Source organism: Pristiophorus japonicus, chromosome 4, assembly GCF_044704955.1.
Source record: "Pristiophorus japonicus isolate sPriJap1 chromosome 4, sPriJap1.hap1, whole genome shotgun sequence".
Classification (NCBI taxonomy): Eukaryota; Metazoa; Chordata; class Chondrichthyes; family Pristiophoridae; genus Pristiophorus; species Pristiophorus japonicus.
This window is the reverse complement of record NC_091980.1, coordinates 180,306,246-180,318,398: the sequence shown is the minus strand read 5'-3', so window position 1 is coordinate 180,318,398 and position 12,153 is coordinate 180,306,246. Positions and strand designations below refer to the sequence as shown.

General features: G+C 42.5%; 1 protein-coding gene across 12 annotated transcripts in view; it reads left to right on the top strand.

The window, feature by feature from the left end:
* The window catches only part of sipa1l1 (signal-induced proliferation-associated 1 like 1), a 459,559-nt gene that overhangs the window by 178,831 nt on the left and 268,575 nt on the right, over nt 1-12,153 (top strand). For 11 of the 12 annotated variants that reach the window (XM_070878865.1, XM_070878859.1, XM_070878868.1 and 8 more), the window contains one exon: nt 10,154-10,205. The gene's annotated coding sequence lies outside the window, so the exon portion shown is untranslated. Of the gene's footprint in view, nt 1-6,607; nt 6,746-10,153; nt 10,206-12,153 lie in introns of those variants that run through there. The other variant, XM_070878864.1, reaches the window with a different exon arrangement.

The following is a 12,153-nucleotide window of genomic DNA, read 5'->3' as shown; positions in this document are numbered from 1 at the left end:
TCCCCTCCTCTCCTCCCGCCTCTCCTCCCGCCTCTCCCCTCCTCTCCTCCCGCCTCTCCTCTCCTCCCGCCTCTCCTCTCCTCTCCTCTTCTCTCCTTCCGCCTCTCCTCTTCTCTCCTCCCGCCTCTCCTCTCCTCTCCTCCCACCTCTCCTCTCCTCTCCTCTCGCCTCTCCCCTCCTCTCCTCCCGCCTCTCTCCTCCCGTCTCTCCTCTCCTCCCGCCTCTCCTCTCCTCTCCTCCCGCCTCTCTCTCTCTCTCTCTCTCTCTCTCTCTCTCTCTCAGTAAATCTGTAATACATGTCAATTATCACTAGTGACTAGCTATCTGTATTACTATCCCAGCTTGAAAATTGGGCAACCGCGGACCCCAGAGATTGTTTGTAATTATTTAAAAAGAAATAACTTTTTTTGGCATGGCTTTGCACCAATTTCCTTTGTTCTGTATGTAACAAATGTACAATTTACCTGTGATTTTTTTTTGGTGTTGCAATGAACTTCTGATGCTGAGCAACTGTTCTGACATTAGAAGTCTATTATAGATGGATACAAATTAATGGTCCTGTAAACTGCGCTTTGTTCTGCGCGGCCTGTTTCGTTCGTGGTCCCTTTAAACTTCTGCACATGCGCGGTATTTCAGGTGTAAAAGCCGGGAAGTCTGCAGATTGTGTGCAGCTTACAGGGAACATTAATGTCAATGTAGGACTGAACCATGCAGGCCAGTAGGGCCCTGTCTTGGTCTGTGTTGTGCTGAGACACATTGAATGAGGAAGCCTTGGTCTCTGCAATCTTATCATAGAATGGTTACAGCACAGAAGGAGGCCATTCAGCCCATTGCGGAACCAACTAGGGAGCAGGCTATCCTGGATCTGGTACTCTGCAATGAGACAGGATTGATAAATGATCTCATAGTAAAGGATCCTCTAGGAAAGAATGACCATAGCATGTTTGGATTTCAAATTCAGACGGAGGGTGAGAAAGTTGGATCTCAAGCCAGTGTCCTGATCTTAAATAAAAACGATTTATGAAGGCATAGTTGGCTAACGTGGACTGCGAAAATAGATTAAGGTGTAAGACGGTTGATAAGCAGTGGCAGACGTTTAAGGAGATATTTCATAACTTTCAACAAAAATGTATTCCAGTGAGAAGGAAAGACTTTAAGAGAAGAGAATACCATCCGTGGCTAACTAAGGAAGTAAAGGAAGGTATCAAATTGAAAACAATGGCATACAAAGTGGCCAAGACTAGTGGGAGGTCAGAGGATTGGGAAACTATTAAAGCCAGCATAGAGAGGGAAGATAGATTATGAAAGTAAACTAGCATGAAATATAAAGATAGATAGTAAGAGTTTCTACAGGTACATAAAAAGGAAAAGAGTGGCTAAAGTAAATGTTGGTCCCCTAGAGGATGAGACTGGGGAATTAATAATGGAGAACAGGAAAATGGCAGAGACGTTGAACAAATATTTTGTATCGGTCTTCATGGTAGAAGACACCGAAAATATCCCAATAGTGGATAATCAAAAGGCTATAGGGAGGGAGGAACTTAATACAATCACTATCACTAAAGAAGTAGTACTCGGTAAAATAATGGGACTAAAGGCGGACAAGTCCCCTGGACCTGATGGCTTGCATCCTAAAAGAAGTGGCTGCAGAGATAGTGGATGCATTGGTTGTAATCTACCAAAATTCCCTGAATTCTGGGGAGGTTCCAGTGGATTGGAAAACCTCAAATGTAACACCCCTATTTAAAAAAAGGAGGCAGGCAGAAAGCAGGAAACTATAGACTGGTTAGCCTAACATCTGTCGTTGGGAAAATGCTGGAGTCCATTATTGAGGAAGCAGTAGCAGGATATTTGGAAAAGCATGATTCAATCAAGCAGAGTCAGCATGGTTTTATGAAAGGGAAATCATGTTTGACAGATTTGCTGGAGTTCTTTGAGGATGTAACGAGCAAGGTGGATAAGGGGGAACCAGTGGATGTGGTGTATTTGGATTTCCAGAAGACATTCGATAAGGTGCCACATAAAAGGTTACTGCACAAGATATAAAAGCTCACGGGATTGAGGGTAATATATTAGCAGGGATAACGGACTGGCTAACTAACAGAAAACCGAAATCGGAATAAATTGTTCATTTTCTGGTTGGCAAATGGTAACTAGTGGGGTGCCACTGGGGCCTCAACTATTTACAATCTATATTAATGACTTGGATGAAGGGGCCGAGTGTAATATAGCCAAGTTTGCTGCTGATAAAAAATGGGTGGGAAAGCAAGTTGCAAGGAGGACACAAAGAATCTGCAAAGGAATATAGATAGGAGGGCAAACATTTGGCAGATGGAGTATAATGTGGAAAAGTATGAGATTATCCACTTTGGTAGTAAAAATAAAAAAGCAAATTATAATCTAAATGGAGAGAAATTACAAAATGCTGCAGTACAGAGGGACCTGGGGGTCCTTGTGCATGAAACACAAAAAGTAAGTATGCAGGTACAGCAAGTAATCAGGAAGGTAAATGGAATGTTGGCCTTTATTGCAAGGCAGATGGAGTATAAAAGCAGGGAAGTACTGCTGCAACTATACTGGGTATTGGTGAGACCACACCTAGAGTACTGTGTACAGTTTTGATCTCCTTATTTAAGAAGGGATATACTTACATTGGAGGCAGTTTAGAGAAGGTTCAGTAGGTTGATTCCCGAAATGAAGGGGTTGACTTATGAAGGAAGCTTGGGCCTATACTCATTGGAGTTTAGAAGAATGAGAGGGGATCTTATTGAAACATACAAGATACAAGAGGGGGCTCAACAAGGTAGATGCAGAGAGGATCAGATCAGACCAAGATCAGATCAGCCATGATCTTATAGAATGGCGGAGCAGGCTCAACGGGCCGAATGGCCTACTCCTGATCCTATTTGCTATGTTCCTATGAGCTCGACTGGCTCTCTGCAAGAGCACCTCATCTAGACCCATTCCCCTACCCTTTCCTGTAGCCCTGCAAATTTTTTACATTTCAGGTAGTTCTCCAACTCCCATTTGAAAGCAATGATTGAGTCTGCCTGCAGCACCTTTCAGGAAGTGCATACCAAATCCTAACCACTCGCTGTGTAAAAAAGTTTTTTGTGTCACCTTTGGTTCTTTTGCCAGTCACCTTAAATCTGTGTCCTCTGGTTTTCGACCCTTCTGCCAATGGCAACAGTTTCTCTCGATCTACTCTGTCCAGACCCCTCATGATTTTGACTTGTATATTCCATCGCACTCCCCACCATGGTTTAAAAATCTTCCAATAATCACCATCTAGGCTCATAATGGAGAACAGGCACTTTGGATAAGTGATGGCAAAACTGTACCGCAGCAAGAGTTGACACTTTCAGGAGAGGTAAAGAATAAGAATCAAGGAGGGCGGTAAAACTTGTTTCATGTAACGGTACCTAGCTTGGGACAACAGAATTTGAGCTGCAACTGGATACATGTGAATCATACGATACCTGCTGGTGACACAAATCTATTCTTTAAAATATTTGGGAGAATCTCACCTCTCAAGAAGACAAAAATGGGGAGGCTTCCACCGGTTTGTTGACTGGACGAAAAGTTTGTGAATGGATGACAATGTAGAAATGCAATATATAACGCATTTGTGTCAGCCAGTGGCTCAGTGGGTAGCACCCCCACCTCTGCGTCACAAGGTTGTGGGTTCAAGTCCCACTCCAGAGCTCATAAATCCAGGCTGACACTCCAGTGCAATGCTGAGGGAATGCTGCACTGTTGGAGGTGCTGTCTTTCGGATGAGGTGTCGATGTAAAAGATTCCACGGCACTATTTAAAAGAAGAGCAGGGGAGTTATCCCTGGTGTCCTGGACAATATTTATTCCTCAATCAACATCATTAAAACAGATTATCACATTGCTGTTTGTGGGAGCTTGCTGAGCACAAATCAGCTACTGCGTTTCCTACATTACAACAGTGACTGCACTTCAAAAATACTGTATTGGCTGTAAAGCGCTTTGGGATGTCTGGTGGTCATGAAAGGTGCTATATAAATACAAATTTCTTTTTGAAATGACTTGAAATCAGCCAAGGGTGTAAGTTTTCTATAGGCGTTTGTATGTAAATGTTGATAATTTAAATAAGAGCCTGAGCCCAACCACTTAATTGGTGGAATTAATGCTCTAATATATTGGGGGTACTGCAAATATCTAATATTTTTTTTTAAGTTTTGACTTCAAAACTGCCAAGTTCAGATTGCACATTCTGACGTTTCAGTGAATTGAGTGGACTGGTTGGCACACTAGCCTTTCATCTCGTGGGACCTGATTTTTAGTCGAGATTAGACTGCTGAGATGAAAACTTCCTCTGTTGCCTACTGTAAGAGTCCTACTTGAAATGTTTGTCAGTCTCGATTGACCCAGTTCTTAATTCATGCAAGTCGACAGCTCAAAGCTACTCAAAATTTGACACACAGTTGGGTTTAAATTCAGAGAGCCTATAAGGACAGCCAGCATGAGAAATGGAAATGTCACATTTTACTAAAAGTGGGAGTAAGGCGCATTACAGGAGCACAGTAGAGGGAGCTTCATTCTGCATTTAGCTATGCTACACCTGAATTTGGGAGTGCTTGCTTGATCGTCATGCTCAGTGGGAAAGATGTTCTACATGGGATTACATAGGATATATGGCACAGCATTAGGCCATTCGGCCCAACCAGTCCATACCGGCGTTTATGCTCCACTCGAACCTCCTCCCGTATTTCCTCATCTAAATCTATTGGCATAACCCTCTATTCCCTTCTCCCTCACATGCTTGTCTAGCCTCCTCTTAAATGCGTCTATACTACTCACTTCAACCACTCCCTTTGATAGCAAATTCCACATTCTCACCATTCTTTGGGTAAAGAATTTTCTTCTGAATTCTTTATTGGATTTCTTGGTGACTATCTTATGTTGATAGCCTCTAGTTATGCTCTTCCCCATAATTGGAAGCATGTTTTGTTTGCTGGTACTGGGTGAGCAAAAATTAAAAGGAAATATAATAAATCTGAAGTTCAGAGCACCTACCTAATATTCTGCTACAATGTCTCCTCCAACCCCGTTCCGAGAGATTTGAATTAATGGCCCAGAATTTGCAGTCAGCAGCGAAGCAAAGGTGCTCAGTGCTGGCGACGAAGTAAGCTTCACACAAAGATCTCGCCATCATGTCGAGAATTTGGGATTTATCGACGTGTAATTGAAATCAGCGGAAGTTAATGGGGATTCCCAGCAAAGAGCTGTTGTGATGTCAACAAGCTGTCTAAGCAGTCAATCACAATGAAGAATTCTCACAGACGGCAAACCAGGAAGTGGGCAAGTTCCTAAAATTCCAACTTTCTAACAATGTTAGGGAGAGAAAAACAAAGATTGGGGCACTCACATGGTGTCCCAAGGCAAACCTGAAATAAAGATGAACAAACTTAAAAAAAAATATATTTTAACATTTCTGAAATGTTTAATTTTTATTAAAGTGGATAAATTTGAGATAGCACAAAATTAAAATTAGTTTTTCAGGGTCATAATCTTTTAGCACTCAATATGCTGTTAAAACCCCAGTTACACCTAATCCTCTTTGGGTTTTACTTTTAATGAGGTATTTAACAGCATAACTACTGCTGGAAAGGCGGCGTTTTTGTCAGTTTCCCTGATTTGAGAGATTACACTGATTGCCGGCTCGTGGATGGGGTGGTGGAGGGGCACAACACAGCAGTCGGAGCAGTGAATAAGAGACTGCAACTTCAGGATTTCCGCATTAGGCTGCACATGCGCTAACTCCTGCAGTTGCGGTCAGTTTCAAAGGCGAAATGAGGACAAACGCTGCCAGTTCGCTGTCATCGGGTCCGCAATTTCCGGGCCTGTAATTTTTTTGTGATCGGTTCAGTTGCACTGTTGGTTTTGTGCTCTTTTAAAACTGCTCTTCCACAGCTTTTGCCCCCAAGTGAGCAATTACTTCACCATTTGTGATTTGCCCATTCTTGGTTGCAGTGGGGCTATAATGCATCCGTTTTCAGTGATGTTTATCACATTTAGTCAGCTGCTGCACTGTTTATAAGGTTGGGAACTTTATATCAAGTAATATATAACACAGCCTGCTGAGGTGAAGCTCTTTTCCTTTTCTTGTTTAGTTAACAGTTGGACAGGATTAGGTCACTTGGAGTTTAATTGTTTTGTGATGTAACTTTACAAATTGTCAAGTACTCATCAGCTCTGGCCCCAGGTCAGAAGCAAATCAGCATCAAATAACTTGGCTTTACATTTTTGAAAGACTGTTTTACATCTGTAACAAAGTGATGTCTGCAAGCTTACTTAAAAGTTTCACCTTTTCTTGTTCCATTTGTATCATAGTAGAATTCTATTAATTGGGGTAGGCCATGTTTGCTGTTACCAGTGTACCTGGGAAGATTCAGTGCTTCATTGATACTCAAAGCAATCGCTGACTATAGGTTACCCATGTAATTTTGATATGTGAAAATAATTGCAGTATCTTGTGCTATTTTAAAAGGAATAACCACTTGCATTTGCAGGGCAGATTTTTCGGTCGGTGGCATACCTACGAAGTATGCCACCAGCATCCGAATAGAATTACGAACTTACCTGATGGGGATCCACCTTCCTGAACTTGTCTGACGCTGTGTACTCGAGGGCAGCATCATGGTCCATGAATCCCAGGATCCTCATCATCATCGGCAGTTCCTCGGAATCTGGGAAGACTTGCTTCCACTCTAAAAGTGAGTTCTCAGGTGGCTGTACAGTCCAATGCGGGAATTACAGTCTCTGTCACAGGTGGGGGCAGACAGTGGTTGAAGGAAAGGGTGGGTGGGGAGTCTGGTTTTCTGCACGCTCTTTCCGCTGTCTGCGTTTGATTTCTGCATGCTCTCAGCAACGAGACTCAAGGTGCTCAGCACCCTCCCAGATGCTCTTCCTCCACTTTGGGTGGTCTTGGGCCAGGGATTCCCAGGTGCCGGTGGGGATGTTGCACTTTATCAAGGAGGCTTTGAGGGTTCCTCTGCCCACCTGGGACTTACTTGCCATGTCGGACTCCGAGTAGAGCACTTGCTTAGGGAGTCTAGTGTCGGGCATGTGCAGCGTGTGCAGAAGCGTACCTCGGATCACGTGGGCCTGGTGCTCCAATCATCAAACAGAATTAGATTTTAGATCATTTCAGAATCTAATCCCGTAATCAGATCAATTACAATTACTTTACAGGATTGGAATTTCATTCCACCAACTTCATTACATCTTCGTTCTGTTATTAAAAATTTTAAGTTAAATTTGATGGTAAACTTCAATCTTTACAGAAGCTAGAAAAAATAATTTGATATTTGATATATAGCAGTAGGTAAGAACAGAGGAGCAGATTATACCTTGTGCATGTTTAATTAACGAAGTTGAGTTATGAATGAGGGTGGCGATCAATTCAAACACCTCAAACGGCACACTCCGATCATAGAAAATTAAACTGTTCAATTTTCAAAATTTTTCAGCTGTAACATTTTCGTAAGTAACTTGACAGATCACAAGTTCAGAATTTAGCGCAGGTGCAAGTGCATGCGGAAATCCTGAGCTTACGGTCCATTTCAAAGGCGTTATGACGAAGTGCTTTCGAATGCTAACCTAGTTCAGCATTCGAAAGCACTTCACAAAGGTGAAAATGGAATTTGAGCAAAGTAAAAGAGTTAGGAAAGGGGACTAAATCATGATCAAAGCGGTTAGGTTTGGAGGAGGTTTTTGAAGATGGGAAGCAAGGTAGCAAGGTGAGAGTTAGTGTGTCGGGCCTAAGTGGATAAAAGCTTTGTCACTAATGGTGGAAAGGAGGGAGGAAGATTGAGATGCAAAGGCAGCCAGAGTCCAAAGAGCACTAACCCATAGGGTTGGAAAGGTAGGGCGGGGTGAGACCAAAGAAGAATTTGAATGGAAATTGGCAGAGACACGGGTGATGGGGGGCAGAACTTAGTGTGGAATAGAGTGCGGATAACAAAGCTTTGGACAGGTTGTGATTTATCAAGTGTGGATGTCAAGAGGCCATCAAAGAGAAAGTTGCAGATGTTGAGCCTGCATGGATGCGGGTTCTAGTAGGGGTGATTTAAGCACAGATATGGTGGAGGTGGAAAGAGGTGATATTGAAGAATGGTGGAATGTGGGGTTTAATCCTCAAGTTATGCAAATTTTATCAGAGGTAGTGATCGTACTGGCGGTGGCGGTCGTTTTAGAGTTGACTTTCAATAGAGTTGGTCGTGAAAAAGTTAGTATTGTACCTGATTAGACTAGCCAAGAAGAGCAATGTTTTGTTCCTTTGGTGCAATTATAAATCTTAAAATTGTGTGGGAACAATGTTACAAAAAATGCAATAAAGTTTGTGTTTGCACAGCCTATTGAGTCACTACATTAAAAGAAAATGCTGCTGTAAGGCATCATGCGGTTAACTTTTTTAATATAAAATGTTTAGCTATGTTCTAAACCCATTCTGATTTTTAAGCCTTGCACCATATGTCTCAGTGTTTCTGATCCCGGCTGTTTTACAGAATGCGCTTGACTTTCAATATCAGCAAGAGTTGGTCTGATTTTTTTTTTTCTCTTCAATTTAGTTTTGATTTTCAATAAATTAGAATCTCTGCTGCTAATTTTTTCATCCTAATGTTTTAGATAATCTTTCTAAAATCTATTTGGTGGTGGTACAGCACTTAGGAGCTGTTGCATCAACAGAGGCTAATGGCAACTCCCCAAGAAGAGAAGCAGCTTTGAGGTTATGGGGTTGGCAAGAGAGGTTTACAACCTGGTATGCTCTGTGCTATGTCTTTATGTCTGTAGAGCAACATAGGCGGAGTGCTAGGATTAAATCAACTGCCCCTGTTGTTGACCATTGATGGCAAGATTGATGGGCTTGGAAAGTCAAAGTAACCTGTAAACTATTTATCTTCATTATATTTATTTGTAATGCACACTTTGTGAACAGATATTGATGCTGCTATACCTGGAGCAGAGTGGCATTTATTGTGTGCATGTGGGTGGTGCACAGTAAAGGACCATATTAATAAATGTTTGAATGTTGAAGTATCACTGCAAGGTACATACACTGACTATTTCATTTACAGGCGCCATCTGTGATGGTTTAGGTTGAAGGTCATGGGGATCTTGCCTTTCCTCCTGAATTATGCCACATCCATTGTGCTGCTATTGCTCAGTGCCACATAAAAGTGCAAACAGTGATGACTTGGAATGAGATTAAAGCAGTGATCGAATCTCGGGTTCTCCTGAACTGCTTCTGCTTTGCTCCCTCTTGCTTTGTGATGTCTTCAGAATCCCTTGATTGAATGATAGCCTTGAAACTTGCTGTTGGCTAGTGATTGTTCTGTCTCCTCTGTCTTCATTCACACCAGAATAATTTCAAACTATGCCGCTTAAATAAAAAAAATTGGAAAGATGTGTGCAGTATATTTGACATTTTTAAGAAAAAAACTTCAGGTGGTCTTTAAGTGTGACTTGGGTATTTCTGAATTTTAGAGGAATAGTTACAAAAAATGGGTCTGTAATGAATGTTTACGTGGACTCGGTCCCTAGATGTTTGAAGTCCAGTGTTGTGATCCTAATTAGACATGGCATTGAAAGATGTTAGTAGCTTCACCACTCAGGCAAGCCTGACTGGGTCAGAAAAATAGCCGTGGAATTCCAGAACATTCCAATGCACCCTTCCTATTCATCACTTGCTCTTTGTGCGAAGGTTTTCCATTGAGATGAATTTGTGTCTCTGCATCTCCTTTAGTGTTGGTTTTCTGAGATGGACAACACTTAGGTCGGAAATTAAAACGGAAATGACCAATTTATCGCAATTGGCTCAGACCTGTCACTTCTCCTCCTTTGCACCAGATAGGGATGCTATTTTATTTTATTTTTTCCTGATGACTTTCTAAGCTATAGTTCATGTTGGATACTTCCAGCTGTTTTGGAATGTGTTCTTTCCGTATGTGGCACGCCAGCCATTGTAAATCTTATGATTTACGTCAGACGTTAATTTCAGTCAAGTTTTTTTTGTTGGAAAAACAACTGTTCAGTGGTGCTTTTTTGTCACTTTTCTATGCATGTTGTGACCATTTAATGTTCTGATCTTTCGGTCTAATTGGTCTCCATTTCTTTGACAGGTGTTTCTGGTGTACTGTGGTTTGAGCTCCTCCTGGGGATGTGCTAAAACAGGTCAGTTCTCTATCTGTGTCTCATTATTCTCAATTGGGTAAAAGGTGTTGAAGTTGGGGTAGAACACATGCCACTTTTGTGTCATGTGTCAGAACTGAATGCTTTGGAGTGCCAGGTATACCTGGATAGATGCAAAGATAAGCTCCTCCTCCTCTTCCCCAACAATGTACCCAAACCATAGTCTCAAAGTGCAATACATCAGTTTAAAAGTTTTCATTCACCAGAATAGATTTGGTTCAGGTATTCCACTAGTGATCATACTGTCCACATTCAGTACCTATGGAAACCTGGTCTTAGACGCATTGGTTTACCTGTCAATACGTGATCATTTGACAGCCTGCCACCATGCACTTCAACACGTTGCCATCACATGACCTTCCAGTAAAGCTTGTTTTTTTCCCCTCTGTTTCTCACTTTCTTCCACCTCCCTCTCCATCTTCCTCCTTTCTCTCTTTATCTTTCCCCCTTTTCTATTTCCCCCCCTCTCTCTCTATCTTCCCCGTCTCTCTCTTTCTTCCCCCGCTCTCACTCTCTCTCCCTCTCTCCCTCTTCCCGCCCTCTCTCCCTCTTCCTGCCCTCTCTCCCTCTTTCCGCTCTCTCTCTTCCCGTCCTCTCTCTCTCTCTTCCCGTCCTCTCTCTCTCTCTTCCCGCCCTCTCTCTCTCTCTCTCTCGCTTCCTGCCCTCCCCCTCCCTCTCCCTCCCTCGCTCCGTCTCCCTTCCTCCCTCCCTCTCCCTCCCTCCCTCGCTCTCCCTCCCTCGCTCCCTCTTCCTCCCTCGCTCGCTCTCTCCCTCGCTCCCTCCCCCTCTCCACCACCTCCCCCTCTCCACAGCCTCCCCCTCTTTCCCTCTCCACCTCCTCTCTCTCTCCACTCTCCACTCTCCACTCTCACTCTCTTTACTTTTCCACTTGTGCTCACTCTCCCCTCTCACTCTGAAGTGTTTTACTACTTTTATTTGAATATTGTTGAATCTTCTTGTTCTAGAAGTTAAGATCGTTTGACAAAACCTTGTGTACCATTTCTTAAACATCAAGGTTAATAGCTCCTTTAGAATTAGCTCTCTTACTGTCTTTTTTTTAAATGTATTTATTTTTTTTTTTAAATCCAATTTCGTTCCAGATCAACTCTAACGCCAAAGATCACTTTGCGCCAATGTGTTTGATCTTAGGCCAAAAGGCCGAGAGGTGAAGTTGCACCATTCCTGAAAATATTGCAATACCAGGTCGGTGCATGGAGTGGACGGGGCATGCCCCTGATCCAGCTCCTCTCTTACTGTCATGTTAATTGGCAGAGCACATAAATCTAGGCTGACACTTCAGTGCAGTGCAGAGGGAGCACTGTACTGTCGGAGGTGCCATCTTTTGGGTGAGATGGTAAACCGAGGCCCCGTCTGCTGTCAGGTGGGCATAAAAAATCCCTTGGCTCTATTTTGAAGAAGAGCAGGGGAGTTATCCTCTAAGTCATGCCAACATTTATCCCTCAATCAGCATAACAAAAATAGATTATCTGGTCATCATCACATTGCTGTTTGTGGGAGCTTGCTGTGTAAAAATTTGCGACCGCATTTCCCACTTTACAACCGTGACTACACTCCAAAAGTACTTCATTGGCTGTAAAGCGCTTTGAGACATCCGGTGGTCGTGAAAGGCGCTATATAAATTCAAGTCTTTTTTTAATTTAATATCTTTTTCTTAAAGGAAATTTGACTCATTACTAAAAATAATAGTATTTCACATGTTGTACCATGCTTCATAAAGGGTGACTATTTGATCTACGGTATTAATGACCCTTGTTCCTCAGCTTTGAAATATTTGTGTTGCTGTGGGCGTCAAGTATACACTCACTTTTTAATAGTTTAAAGGTTAAATACTTGCCGTTGGTTAGTATTTTGAGAACGTTAGTGTGAGGTAAGGGACAGGCTTCCCATCTGCCAGAGCAAGTTAAGACAG